Source organism: Hyperolius riggenbachi, chromosome 12, assembly GCF_040937935.1.
Source record: "Hyperolius riggenbachi isolate aHypRig1 chromosome 12, aHypRig1.pri, whole genome shotgun sequence".
Classification (NCBI taxonomy): domain Eukaryota; kingdom Metazoa; phylum Chordata; class Amphibia; order Anura; family Hyperoliidae; genus Hyperolius; species Hyperolius riggenbachi.
In genome coordinates this window covers 90,359,645-90,374,952 of record NC_090657.1, presented here as the reverse complement: position 1 = coordinate 90,374,952, position 15,308 = coordinate 90,359,645, and the positions used below count along the sequence as shown (strand labels likewise).

The 15,308-nt window shown below is 44.5% G+C and overlaps 1 long non-coding RNA gene across 1 annotated transcript; it reads left to right on the top strand.

Annotated features, from left to right (window-relative positions):
• The first annotated feature begins 124 nt into the window (after window positions 1-124).
• LOC137541049 (uncharacterized) lies at window positions 125-11,911 on the top strand. Its single transcript, XR_011025078.1, has 2 exons — window positions 125-289; window positions 11,766-11,911. It is a non-coding gene; the product is annotated as an uncharacterized lncRNA (long non-coding RNA).
• The last annotated feature ends 3,397 nt before the right edge of the window (window positions 11,912-15,308 follow it).

The following is a 15,308-nucleotide window of genomic DNA, read 5'->3' as shown; positions in this document are numbered from 1 at the left end:
GTACACTTCCTAATCAAAATGCCATAGATAAAATGTTTAGGTTATTATAACGATGTTAGGGTCAACATTTAGTTTAGTGTATGAACGTTTTTTACTGTAATTTTTTTTTTCAACTGAGAGAAACCTATAAATGCACGTTCAGTTTATATGTGGCTGGGAATAGTAAGGCTGTAAACAGCAGAAAGTTGATCCTGTTTACGTTCTGTTTTTACCACTAGATGGCGCCTCAGCTCTGCATAGAATATTACATACCGGTCACGGATTTGGAAAGAGGGATTGCATATTTCTGGTGAGTTGTTTTTGTCCCTCATTCACACTAGTGCGCTTCTGTATGCTTTTCAGCAATATCAATCTGTATTGATGTGCTGATAAAAAGCAGACAGAAGCGCACTGAGGCCTCGTTCACATCTATGCAGTGCAGATGGCTGTGTGATCAGAACGCAACGCGTACGTTCGCACGCCATCTGCGCTGCTACCCGCTGCACTGCTGATACCATCAATTGACAGTGACTGTGTCACCTCTGCACTTGCGGTCATAACGCATGCAACAATATGCAAGAGCATCATAGCGCATCGTACTGCTGTGTAGCGCCATTGATGTGAACGTCAGAAGGGCTGTCTATGCTCTTCTGCCGCCATTGATGTGAACGTCAGAAGGGCTGTCTATGCTCTTCTGCCGTTCTTGCGTGTCACCACATCATACGTGCTTCCAAATGTGCACGGAAGCACGTATGATGTGAACGAGCCTTTAGGCGTTTTCATAGGCTTTCATTGCATATATTTTCCTGTCCGGTCCGGTAAATTGTGCCAAGTTCAGACTCTGCGTTCCACTTAGCACACAGCAGCAAGTGGATCCATTGTTTGGTTTTTTTAACCTGTGGAGCTGGATCCTATTTTTAACTTTAGGATCCGCTTCCTGCTCTAAGCGAAGATTAAAAAACAACCCGAATGGGTACATTTTTTAAGCAAGTGTGAACTGGCCCTAACTACAGTGGTTTGCAAAAGTATTCAGTCCCCTTGAAGTTTTCCACATTTTGTCATATTACTGCCACAAGCATGAATCAATTTTATTGGAATTCCACCTGAAAGACCAATACAAAGTGGTGTACACATGAGAAGTGGAACGAAAATCATACATGATTCCAAACATTTTTTTTTTTACAAATAAATAACTGCAAAGTGGGGTGTGCATAATTATTCAGCCCCCTGAGTCAATACTTTGTAGGACCACCTTTTGCTGCAATTACAGCTGCCAGTCTTTTAGGGTATGTCTCTACCAGCTTTGCACATCTAGAGACTGAAATCTTTGCCCATTCTTCTTTGCAAAACAGCTCCAGCTCAGTCAGATTAGATGGACAGCGCTTGTGAACAGCAGTTTTCAGATCTTGACACAGATTCTCGATTGGATTTAGATCTGGACTTTGACTGGACCATTCTAACACATGGATATGTTTTGTTTTAAATCATTCCATTGTTGCCCTGGCTTTATGTTTAGGGTCGTTGTCCTGCTGGAAGGTGAACTTCCACCCCAGTCTCAAGTCTTTTGCAGACTCCAAGGTTTTCTTCCAAGATTGCCCTGTATTTGGCTCCATCCCTCTTCCCATCAACTCTGACCAGCTTCCCTGTCCCTGCTGAAGAGAAGCACCCCCGAGCATGATGCTGCCACCACCATATTTGACAGTGGGGATGGTGTGTTCAGAGTGATGTGCAGCTTTAGTTTTTCACCACACATAGCGTTTTGCATTTTGGCTAAAAAGTTCCATTTTGGTCTCATCTGACCAGAGCACCTTCTTCCACATGCTTTCTGTGTCCCCCACATGGCTTGTGGCAAACTGCAAACGGGACTTCTTATCCTTTTCTGTTAACAATGGCTTTCTTCTTGCCACTCTTCCATAAAGGCCAACTTTGTACAGTGCATGACTAATAGTTGTCCCATGGACAGATTCCCCCACCTGAGGTGTAGATCTCTGCAGCTCGTCCGGAGTCACCATGGGCCTCTTGACTGCATTTCTGATCAGCGCTCTCCTTGTTCGGCCTGTGAGTTTAGGTGGACGGCCTTGTCTTGGTAGGATTACAGTTGTGGCATACTTCTTCCATTTCTGAATAATCGCTTGAACAGTGCTCCGTGGGATGTTCAAGGCTTTGGAAATCTTTTTGTAGCCTAAGCCTGCTTTAAATTCCTCAATAACTTGATCCCTGACCTGTCTGGTGTGTTATTTGGACTTCACGGTGTTGTTGCTCCCAATATTCTCTTAGGCCTAGTGCACACCAGAGCGGTTCTGCTGCGGTTTGCGATCCGCTTGCGGGTGCGGATCCGCTAGGGTAATGTATTTCAATGGGCTGGTGCACACCAGAGCGGGAGGCGTTTTGCAGAAACGCATACTCCCGGGCTGCTGCAGATTTTGGATTGCGGATGCGTTTCTGCCTCAATGTTAAGTATAGGAAAAACGCAAACCGCTCTTAAAAACGGCACTTCAGAGCGGTTAGCCAGGCGTTTTTTGTTACAGTAGCTGTTCAGTATCAGCTTTACTGTAACAATACATGAAATCTACTACACCAAAAACACTTCACAAAACCGCAAAATGCTAGCTGAAACGCTACAGAAAAAGAGGAAAAAGCGTTTCAAAATCTGCTAGCATTTTGCGGATCTGCGAGCGTTTTTTGGTGTGCACCAGGCCTTAGACAACCTCTGAGGCCGTCACAGAGCAGCTGTATTTGTACTGACATTAGATTACACACAGATGCACTCTATTTAGTCATTAGCACTCATCAGGCAATGTCTATGAGCAACTGACTGCACTCAGACCAAAGGGGGCTGAATAATTACACACACCCCACTTGCTGTTATTGATTTGTAAAAAATGTTTGGAATCGTATGATTTTCTCACATGTACACCACTTTGTATTGGTCTTTCATGTGGAATTCCAATAAAATGGATTATAGCAAAGAAATGAACAGCGCTACTTAAAAACAGATGAATGCTTACCTGCAAAAAAGTGCAGACCCCACTCATGGGATACAAATACACAATGAGCACACATACAACCCGTCTACCACTTGGAGGATGTTAGTTTCCACTAACAAGCTTGCATGCAATTTGTTAGGTACTCGTCCCTCCCACTGTCGAAGAAGTCTTTCCTCCATGGGAGGGGACCTAACACTAACTAAATCCTACCTATGCATATGCATAGCCTGGGCGCGCTACCAGTAAAATTAAGAATTGCGCAGAAAAAGTGGGATCAGCGCATCACCAGGCCGCCTCCGAATGGCCTCAGCTCAGAGATGCGCTGAGCCCCCCCAGAGACTACAAACGCACCTTGAACCCAAACAGAGGCTCTGCATATACACCAAAGAAAAACTAACAAGTGGGAGCAGCTGACCAGAATTAAATCAAACATAGCAAAGAAATGAACAGTGCTACTTAAAAACAGATGAATGCTTACCTGCAAAAAAGTGCAGACCCCACTCATGGGATACAAATACACAATGAGCACACATACAACCTGTCTACCACTTGGAGGATGTTAGTTTCCACTAACAAGCTTGCATGCAATTTGTTAGGTACTCGTCCCTCCCACTGTCGAAGAGTGGGGTCTGCACTTTTTTGCAGGTAAGCATTCATCTGTTTTTAAGTAGCGCTGTTCATTTCTTTGCTATGTTTGATTTAATTCTGGTCAGCTGCTCCCACTTGTTAGTTTTTCTTTGGTGTATATGCAGAGCCTCTGTTTGGGTTCAAGGTGCGTTTGTAGTCTCTGGGGGGGCTCAGCGCATCTCTGAGCTGAGGCCATTCGGAGGCAGCCTGGTGATGCGCTGATCCCACTTTTTCTGCGCAATAAAATTGATTCATGTTTGTGGCAGTAATGTGACTATATGTGGAAAACTTCAAGGGGGCCAAATACTTTTGCAACCCACTGTACGTTTGCGGTCTATTTGTTTGCCAGCTTTCTCTTCTCATTCACACAGACTGAACTTTGGTAGAGATGTTAATGAGAAGCGATGGAGATCTGCTTCTGACAACTTTGTTTTGCCTGTGGTGGTAGAACAGGTTCTACCTTCCATACTAGCTCCAGAGTTAAAGGGGAACTGAAGTAAGAGGTATACGGAGGATGCCATATTTATTTCCTTTTAATCAATACCAGTTGCCTGGCAGCCCTGCTGGTCTATTTCTCTACAGTAGTATCTGAATAACACCAGAAACAAGCATGCAGCTAGTCTTGTCAGATCTGACTTTATAGTCTAAAACTCCTGATCTGCTGCATGCTTGTTTAGGGGATATGGATAATAGTATTAGAGGCAGAGGATCAGCAGGGCTGCCAGGCAACTGGTATTGTTTAAAAGGAAATAAACATGGCAGCCTCCATATACCTCTCTCTTCAGCTCCCCTTTAAAGCGTGTATTTGTGTGCACTAGAGTTCCTGAGTTCAGGTGAGGTGACCTTCAAAGTCGGGGGCCTGTTTATAAAATGCTTTCAGAGCAGCAATGCAGCCTCTGGAGCTGAAGGTTCAGCAAAACACTGGAAACTGTACAACATACGGTATGTTGCAATCAAAAGGTGCACGTTCACAACCATAGAGATTCTGCCTGTGATGGTTTTTGACCACTAGGTAACCATAAAATAAAATTCCTCCAGTCTTGCAATTATGTTAAATGTAAAAACAAACTCAGCTAAAATAAACAACTGTGGCGAGTATGATATCAAATGGCTTGCAAGGTGCTGTCTGCTGGCCAAAGCACCTATCCCCAGAACAGACAACACCTTTGAAGACCATTTGAGGTCATCCTTGCCACCGAGAGTGTATAATTTCGAGGAGCTTCTGTTTTTTCCTTTCTTGGGACCTCTGCAGTCCTCCCCAAACTCTGTGACTTGTCTCATCAATCTCTCCTCCTAATCTTTTCTTGTTGCCACTTAGAGAGTGGCTGGATAGTGGTGACCATAATGCCTCTACTTTTGGCAAAACCGAGGAATGCGTTTACTCAAATGTTAAAAAAATACCCCACTGAAAGCGGCCTTCAGGCCCAGATTTACATCACAAGAGCCTATAGGCCCAGATTTCCTGGCACCCTAAACTTTGCCCTACATGAACCTATAAACACCTGTGGTACCACACTGCAAGTGTGCTGGCTGGCCCAGCTGTCACCCTTAGTTCCCTTGCCCATCATAGGTAGTAGCTACAGGTGCCCCTTAGGGCCCATTTCCACTTGTGCGGTGCGAATCACCGTGGAAAAAAATCGCATGCGGATGTTTGTATGCAAATTTTCATGCAAATTCGCATGAATGACGCTGTATGCGAATTTAACCATGGCAGTGTCAGTGTGCTTTTCAGTTGATTCCGTGCGAATTCGCATGAAAATTCGCATACACCCGCATAGCGGAATGCGGTATGCGAATTCTGATGGCTCTGCCATGCGAATTTATGACGCGGACGAAAACGCTCAGAAATCCTGACAAGTGGAAACAGTCCCATCCACTTGTATTGGCTATGCAAATTTGCATGCGGCAAGCGCATACAAATTCGCGATAGTGGAAATGGGCCCTTAGGGCCCTTTTACACTTAATCAGTTGCTCTCAGTTAAAGAGGAGCTGTTAGGTATAGGGTCTTAGAGGGAAAAAAAACACATATATCAGTAGCTAAAGATTGGCTGTACTTACATTACATATGCATTTCACTGTCCACGTTTGGATTTCACAGAATTTTTATATAGTATTTGCAGAGAATGATGCTCCTGACAGCTCATGGCAGGTTCCATGTTTGTCTGTCTCCTATGAAGCCAAATGTGTCGTCATGTCCTCCCGGCTTCCTGATGATTCCACTCAGAAAAAAGACAACACTACTGTGCAGTGAATATTAATTAGCCATGTGGCTAGGAACAATAGCAGACTCATGCAGTATACTCTGCCCAGAGATTTTTCAGTGCTGTGAGTTACACACTGTTGTAACATGAGCCTGTAACTTCTCACTAGCAGCCGAGGGGAGGACCCAAGGTGGGGAGAAGCAGCCCCAGAATGCTTTGCAGTATGGTATGCGGCCTCTCGTCCTTTTAAGAGCTTGGGTCTAACAGCCTTGCTGTTCAGCACACATCAAAAGTAAGAGAGATTTTTAACTTCAGTATTGCCTTTTTGGCTTCCTTCTAAACTGTTTAACACAGGAGAATAGAGGTTTAACCACTTCAGCACTGAGGGGTTTTACCCCCTGAGCACCAGAGCAATTTTCACCTTTCAGTGCTCCTTCCATTCATTTGTCTATAACTTTATCATTACTTATCACAATGAAATGAACTAGATCTTGTTTTTTCCGCCACCAATTAGGCTTTCTTTAGGTGGGACATTATGCCAAGAATTATTTTATTCTAAATGTGTTTTAATGGGAAAATAGGAAAAAATTAATTATTTTTCAGTTTTCAGCCATTATAGTTTTTAAATAATGCATGCTACTGTAATTAAAACCCATGAAATTTATTTGCCCTTTTGTCCTGGTTATAAAACAGTTTAAATTATGTCCCTATCACAATGTTTGGCGCCAATATATTATTTGGAAATAAAGATGCATTTTTTTCAGTTTTGCGTCCATCCCAAATTACAAGCCCATAGTTTATAAAGTGTTGTACCCTCCTGACATAAATATTTAAAAAGTTCAGTCCCTAAGGTAACTATTTATGTATTTTTTTTAATTGTAAATTTTTTAATTTTTTTTTAATTACAAAAAAAAAGAAAATGGGGAGTGTGGGAGGTAATGAGTTAATTTTTTGAGTATAACTAATTCATTTGTATGTGAAAAATGTTTAGGGTGTAGTTTTACTATTTGGCCACAAGATGGCACCAGTAACTTTTTGTTTAACCACTTAAGGACCAGGGGTTTTTCTAATGATCGGTGCTGCGTGGGCTCTACAGCCCGCAGCACCGATCAGGAATGTGGCCGGGCGATCAGACTTCCCCCCTTTTTTCCCCACTAGGGGGATGTCCTGCTGGGGGGGTCTGATCGCCGCCGGCTCTGTTCGTTCAGCGGGGGGGGCTCCTCAAAGCCCCCCTCCGCAGCCATTTCCGCCCTCCCTCTGCTTACCTCCCTCTCCCTCTTCACCCGTAATGCGCAGGACGGAAGTCCGTCCTGCGCATCCTAGGATAGGCTTTAGCCTATCATATGCCGGCGATCCCCGGCCAATCAGAGGCCGGGGATCGCCGATCTACGTCACGGCGCTGCTGCGCAGCAGCGCCGTGTGATGTAAACAGCGGGGATTTCTTCCCCGCCTGTTTACATTTCGCCGGCGAGCCGCTATCGGCGGCTCTCCGGCTGTTCACGGAGACAGCCTCCGTGAACTGGAATGGAAAGGCCGCTCGATCGAGCGGCCGTTTCCATGCTATACCACTAACGACCCGCCGACGCCTATCGGCGTTAGGCGGTCGTTAAGTGGTTAAAGGAGTTCTGTGGGGGGTTGTGGAAGAGAAAAACGGACACTTACCTTGGACTTCTATCAGCCCCGTGCAGCGGTAATGTCCCACGCCGTCCTCCTCCCATCTGCCGTTCGCCGCCGCCGGCCCCGGTCTAAGCGGCATGGGATCCAACTGCGGCTGCGCTAGAGTGGCCGCGCACCCGCTCGCTTTCGCCTGCGTCATCGGAAGCTTACTGCGCAAGTGCAGTACAAGGCTCCATTGTACTGCGCCTGCGCAGTAAGCCTCAGATGACGCGAGCGGAGGCACGTCAACGCGCATTATTCGTCTGTATGTCAGACGAATAATAGCCCAGTGCCGGCTGCGCGGAACGGCGGATGGGAGCAGGACGTCGTGGGACATTACCGATGCATGGGGCTCATAGAAGCCCAAGGTAAGTGGCAGTTTTTCTCTTCAGAAACCCCCCACAGAACCCCTTTAATGCGACCTCCAAGCGTCCGGAAGTAGTAGTAGGCTGGGTAAGTTTTGTTTTTTTCACAATGATTGCGCTGCTTAGCGGAAAAGCAGCGGATCATTGCGGGGCTTAGATCAACGAACGGGAATGGATTTTCCCGTTCATTGATCTCCGGGCGGGCGGCATGTTTATCCGCGGGAGTGCACACTAGAGAGAGCGGGAGCACGGGCAGTGGCGGGAGCGCGGAAAGTACGGGGGGTTAAAGGATGGAAAAAGGGACTGAGAAATTCGTACGGGGGGGGGGGGGGGGGTAAACTGGTTAAATTAGATTTTGCAGCCTGACAGTTACTCTTTACAACAACAAAAAAAACTGATTTTCAAAGTAATGCCCATGTTTTCTTATGGCACCTTTTACACTTAACGCGTTTTAACTGAAATCTTCTTCCGAATGCACTGCTATGGAAAAAACGCGTACTAATGCATACCAACGCATACTAACGCACACCAACTGATCAAGTGTAAAAGGGCCCTTAGTATTATGTAGCCAGGGCTATCCTTAGTATTAACTAGATACATGTGCCCCCAAGTATTAGGTATTTAGAGATGGCCCTGACTGAAGGGAGATTTTGTCAGTGTAATGCCGAGAGCTGAGTATGTAACCTCTCATTTACTCTCTGCTCAGGAGTCTGCATGGATAAGGCAGAAGGGGGGCACTTGGGGAGGTGAGTGAGCTGCCTTTCCATCATCAGGCACCTGTTGGCATGTGCCTACTGTGCCTTATGGTAAATCTGGCCCTGACGGCCTTAAATGTAATTAACACCACAAACAAAATGTACAGTTTAAAGCCAGTGTTTCTCAATCTTGCCCTTGTGACTCCCTAACAGTGCATGTTTTGCAGGCAACCTCATTTATGCACGGGGGGGGGGGGGGGGGGGGTAATTAGTATCGCAACTGCATGGAATCCACCTAGCTGAGACAAGGACAGGTTTGAGAAACACTGGTTTAAGCTCAACTCAGCTCACCTTTTTTTTCCTTATGAGATGAGAGAATCTGTAGCCAGCCTGTGGGATCTATCACAGAGGATGTCATTGTATGTCTTGCACATGAAGGGGTCCTGTGTGTGAAGAGAAATATACAGCCTGCAGCAATGCAATCTGTGAGATGCGAGTTTCTACACCTTAAATTGTACCAGAGCTGGATTACATTGAGGGCCCGTTTCCACTTGCGTGGAAACCGGGCCGAATCTGCAGTTTCCCCGCAGGCAAATCCTCGCAGGGGAAACTTTGCCATAGGAAGTAATAGTGCCGCAGGCCGAATCGCTTGCGCTAGCGATTTGGCCAGCATTTCCATCCGAAGTTGTGCTGGAGGATGCGAATCCCATAGCAGTGCATGGCACGCAGATGCGTGCGGTACAAGTGGAAATGGGCCCTAAATGTTTTATACATACCTGGGGCTTCCTCCAGCCCCATACGCTCCCACGCCGCTGTCCTCAGTCTTCTGCAGCGCCAATACCGTGTCCCCGCACTTCCATAAGACGCGGCCAGTTTGACGTAAGAGAAGTGTGCTCTTTGCGTATCTCTCCAGCAGCCGCTAGAGAGATATGTAGAGGGCGCCCTTCTCATGCGTAGACTGGCCGCGTCTGATGGAAATGCGGGCACCCGGAACCGGTGCTGCAGACAACGGAGGATGACGGTGTGGGAGCGATCGGAGCGTATGGGCTGGAGGAAGTCCCAGGTATGTATAAAACTTTTAATGTAATCCAGCTCTGAGTCCCTTTAAAATGAACTCGGGGTGAAAAACTGATGAGATAAGCATTTATATTTACCCTCCTACTTCTAAAAATGACCTTTTTGTTAAGCTATCTCATGGTTGTATTTTATATTTAAACAGTTACAAAGTAGGTTGAATGTTTTACTGTCTCTAACCAGTGGCAGCCTATTAAGTGTCCCAGAGTTAGAAAAAGGTCAATAGTTCATGTATTTTATCTCTTTTGCCCTCAGAAGTTGTATTCTGAAAGGAAAACTTTTATTGCTGTAGTTTGTTTATCTGTGATGTTTACTATATTCCCAACAAGGTACCGACAAGACAGAAGCTGTCACTTCCATGCCTAAAAATCAACTCTTTCAGGCAGCAAAATAAAACAATTAAAACAGCCTGGTTACTACAGCAGAGTCCCTGTTATCCGGAATTCAGGCAACAGGAAGTCTCAACTAACCAGCATGCCTGATAGATTACGGAGACCTTTTTTAGGTATGCCTGGCCACTAAATACTCACTGAGCTTCCATCCATCCTCCAGCGACATCCTGCATCACCTCACAGGCTCCTAGTGGCTCCCGGCGTCCGTGCATGCAAGTCGGCATGCCCCATGACCCGATGCGGGTCAGCTGACACTCCTGCTTCCATACACGGAAAGCCGCTAGAAGCCGTGAGGTGATGCAGGACATCGCTGGAGGTTCGAGTGAGTATTCTGCCTGCACCTGGGGGGAGATTTATGCTTTTTGGCAGGTAGCTCAAGCAACTGGCAACAGTGGCAAGCACATATATCTATCCATCCATCAGGCGATCCCCGCCAGTGCCGGATACTGGGGACTCTGTTGTAATGTTTTATTATGTACATATATGTGTATCTCATGTCACATTCCGCCTCTGGTACACACGGATGCAATTTCCCATCAGATGAATTGGTAGAAACAATTTCCAACATGTCCAATCTGATTCTCATCGATAATGGGATCGATTTTGTGCAGTAGTGTGTTCTGAAAATTGATCCAGTTATCGATCTGGAGCAGGTCTGACATGTCAGGAATTATTGTATGACTCGAGAATCTGATCGGAAATTGCATCGTGTGTACCTAGCATTAATCCCTGCTTCCTAAGAGGATAAGGGAGGCCATATACACTGTACAATTTACTTTTTTCTTAGATTGGTTTTATTTAATCCGTATTCTTAGGCATGACTAAACATGTTTCAGTCTGACTGTACAGATCTCAAGCCAGCTGTGCATTGTTAAAGTGACACAGAAGTAAAGTTGTACAGTTAAAGTGAAGCGGAAAAAAAACAACTTATGAGATAATTGGCCTCAATTCACTAAGCTTATCTCCTGTCTTTAATAACGTTTCTAGAGTTGTTACCATGGTGATAAGGCATGTAGTATTCAGGAAACATTTTACCTCAGGTAAACCTAAACTTAACTCTTCTGTCTTCAAGTTAACTCTCCAATCCTTAAAATAACTCCAGAGTTAACGACAGGATGTTAATTAACTGGGTGTGAAAAAAACTAGAGGAGGTAAATTAACTACAGAGGAGGTAAATTAAAGAATGAAGAGATAAGATAACTCTCTCACTGTGTGGAGGTAAGTTTTCTCTTGCCTTATTATCTCCAGCATGATCTTAGTGAATTGAGGGCAATTACTTGTATGTGTAGTACAACTAAAATAAAATATTAGTAGCAAAGAAAGTCTCATTTTTTTATTTTCAGTTATATAGCTTTTTTTTTTATAAAAAAAATTGCATCATTATCTAATATTTGCAGTTTACAAACTACACTCTGCATTTTAAACTATGAAACAGAGCAGAGCTTTTTGAACCATTTAAACTTCCCTGCAGTAAAACTTTATTTAAAGTTATCCTTCCCTGCTTCTTTGATGTATAAGTGCTTCAGAAAATAGCACTGTAGCCAACCAAGTTGGTTGGAGAGCTCAGAGAGCTCAGAGAAGCGGTTTTGCATAGATAAGTGAATTTTCTTAACTCTTCCTGTACTGGAAACAATATGAGACTCATATCATTGCTACTAATGTTCTATTTCTTAGCTGCACTACACATACAATTAATTATATCATAAGTTTTTCACTTCAGATTCCCTTTAAGGTAGTCCCTCATACTACACAAACTAATAATTGAAAATATTAAAACACTATTTTGTAGATGACCTCCTGACCCATCTCGGCATAAACTCTAGAAGACATCTCTGAAGGTATCCTGTGGAATTTGGAACTGAGATGTTAGCAGATCCTAAAGAAGGACAGTACACACTTGGGAATTCTTTTAATAAATACATGGATAAGACTGAACCTTTTCCCCAGCCCTGTGTGCGGCTAGTAAGGCATCCTTCACATTCCAACCCCACCCCCCTCCTGCCACTGCAGCAATGTCCTTATAGATAGGGAGGAACAGTGTGATGCAAATCATTTCCCCTTGCATTCAAATTTCATGTACATCATCTGCAGTTTGAAACAGACCAATAGAATTGACAAGAATTTATTCTGATTAGTCAAAAGTTCAAGCTGCATAATATTTACATAAAATTTGAATGTAAGGCGAAATCGTTTGCATCTCATTGATCATCCTTACTTATAGGGAAAATGTGGGCATTGTACACACTCAGTCTTCCATAGACATGTTTAATAAAAACATTGGGCAACTAACAGCAGACAGCCTTTTTAGAAGTATAAAAACAACAACAAAACCTGCACCTAAATTGGGGACATTAAAGATACTTTGGGTTAGCTACAATGGAATAAATTAGAAGGGTGTAAATTGGTTTCAAATTGGTAGTACAACAAATCCATAAAAAAACAAAACAAATTAACACCATACCAGAGAGTATTTTCCAAAGGTATGTATATAGAATGCACTGGAGAAATTGGGAAGAGGACGACCTTGGGGGACCTGCGGAAGCAGTGGACTGAGTCTGGAGTAGAAACATCGAGAGCCACCGTGTACAGGCGTGTGCAGGAAATGGGCTACAGGTGCCACATTCCCCAAGTCAAGCCACTTTTGAACCAGAAACAGCGGCAGAAGCGCCTGACCTGGGCTACAGAGAAGCAGCACTGGACTGTTGCTCAGTGGTCCAAAGTACTTTTTTCAGCTGAAAGCAACTTTTGCATGTCATTCGGAAATCAAGGTGCCAGAGTCTGAAGGAAGACTGGGGAGAGGGAAATGCCAAAATGCCTGAAGTCCAGTGTCAAGTACCCACAGTCAGTGATGGTCTGGGGTGCCATGTCCAGGGGCGTAGCAATAGGGGTTGCAGAGGTTGCGACCGCATCGGGGCCCTTGGTAAAGAGGGGCCCCAAAGGACCCTTCCTCAACTGCAGTTTTAGCTCTCTATTGGTCCTGTCCTCATAATAATCACTTCTATAGATACTTTGAATAGTAGTAATCATTAACAAGCTGTTCCCCATCCCCTTCTTGCACCTCTGACACTGTAGTTGCCATTGGCAGGTTTTGGTGCGTCATATCAATTGTTATATATAGAGTGCTTGGGGGGGCCCAATGTAAAACTTGCATCGGGGCCCACAGCTCTTTAGCTACGCCACTGGCCATGTCAGCTGCTGGTGTTGGTCCACTGTGTTTTATCAAGGGCAGGGTCAATGCAGCTAGCTATCTGGAGATTTTGGAGCACTTCATGCTTCCATCTGCTGAAAAGCTTTATGGAGATGAATAATTTTAGACCAATCACAAGACTCTGATACTAGGGCTGCTCAAATCCGAATCCGGGAGATACCCGGATAGTTGCTATCCGGATATCTCCCAGTAAACCTGTGCGGGGTGGGCAAGCTTACCTGACGTCTTCTTCGTCCGTCCCTGGCGCCTCCCACGATGCATTCCACGCAGCAGTCACCTGACTAAACACACTTCTTCCTTTCGGGTTGAAGGAGGAAGAGTTTGTAGTCACGTGATGCACGTGGAACGCATCATGGGAGGCGCCAGGGATGGACGAAGTAGACGTCAGACAGGTAAGCTTGACACCCACCCCAGGTTTACTTGGAGATATCTGAATAGCAACTATCCGGGTATCTCCCGGATTCGGATTTGAGCAGCCCTATCTGATACTACCGAGTGTTTGATTCTTGTAATTGGCCTAAAATTTCTGTGGTAGTCCGAATACCTCTGTAAAATTCCGCATTTTCCAATTGGCCCAATACGTCCGAGTCAACACGCAACTATTTGGCCAATAAGAGGATGCAAAAAATCCCCAATTGTAGGCTTCTTTGTGCAAGATACCATTTCTCTACCTTCTATAAAATAGCTAATTTGTCTAAACACTAAACTCCCCCGAGACACCTCACGAGGGAACGTCCGTTCAGCAGGAGGGTAAGAAAGTCCATGCTCTGTTCTGTATGCGAGTGAACAGAGGCCCCAAAAGAATAAAATATAACATTTTTAAAACATAGAAGTGGTAGTTTTTCACTCACTCCAAAGGACACAACAGTGCAAACGTCTTAACGTTTAACAGGAAATGTACACGCTACAATTTTTGCAACTCGTTTCGCAGGCGTGACCCTGCTTCATAAGGCAGTCAGATCGGTGTATACAGCAATAGCCATCCAGGTCTATGCCAAGCGCCTCTGTACACCCCTCCACCAGGGGTGGACAAGTCCACCCCTGGTGGAGTGGCGAAAACCCCTTTTTTTTATCCTATCTACAGAGAGCAACTTCTTCCTGAGTGGGAACAGGCTTAATCTTCCCACCTGCATTTACAGTGGTTGCCTAAGTGGTAACCCTGGTTTGTGAGTATTACTATACTTACTGTAACATTCCTCTTATATACCACTACATACTACACTATATTGGGCTCTCGGTGTCCTTATCTTTTGTTCTGTGTCCTCTTCAATCATTGTCTTCCTGCCCTGAATTCTGGTGCCACTACTTGCTAACCCAATGCTTATCTGGCTGTTATGGGATGTTACCATTATGTTGTGATGATGAATAAGCACATAGCAAACAAGCCACTTTTAAAGACTTTAAATAATTCTGCACATTACCCCACTAATGTATAACTATTACTCCCGAGATCCAAAAATTATTTGGAATGTTCTTTCATGGAACAGAGGTAAAAGGAAAAGAATTTTCAGCAGTATATGATATAGAGGGTCTGTACCTCCACCTTTTCCTATGTTGTGACATTATAGATGAAAAGGCTAATGTCGCATGTAGTCTGACATAGGATTGTAAACTTTTTTAAATGAAAAAACTTGTCTTCTGTGGCATTAACATTGTTTACACCCTTTGTTCAAAAAAATTGAATTTACACTTTAAAATAAACCATCTCACTGTATACATGTGATAAACCTGACCAAAGATTATTCAGATTGTTCCTACGACCCAAGAGGCGCTCCTCATGATATTCGTAGAAAAGGAACAGAGGCGCCAACAGCATAAAATAAACTAACATTTTTAAAAATGCTTGGGAGGCAGTGGTGGACTTACCTCCTAGAAGCAGACCACAGAGGCACGTGGTGCATCACTTACTATACACTGTCTATGCCCCTGTTTATTGCCTGATGAAGCGGGTTATACCTGCGAAACACGATGCAGCACTTTTTGGGAGTGAATGATAAGTGGTCTATGCGCTCCTCTAGCTAGCAAGTCACTCCTAACACAACTGCACCAACGATTAACATTAATTCTACTTCAAAAGGTTCCTCACAGTTCGTGGGATGTGTTGGATCACCACACCAAACGGAG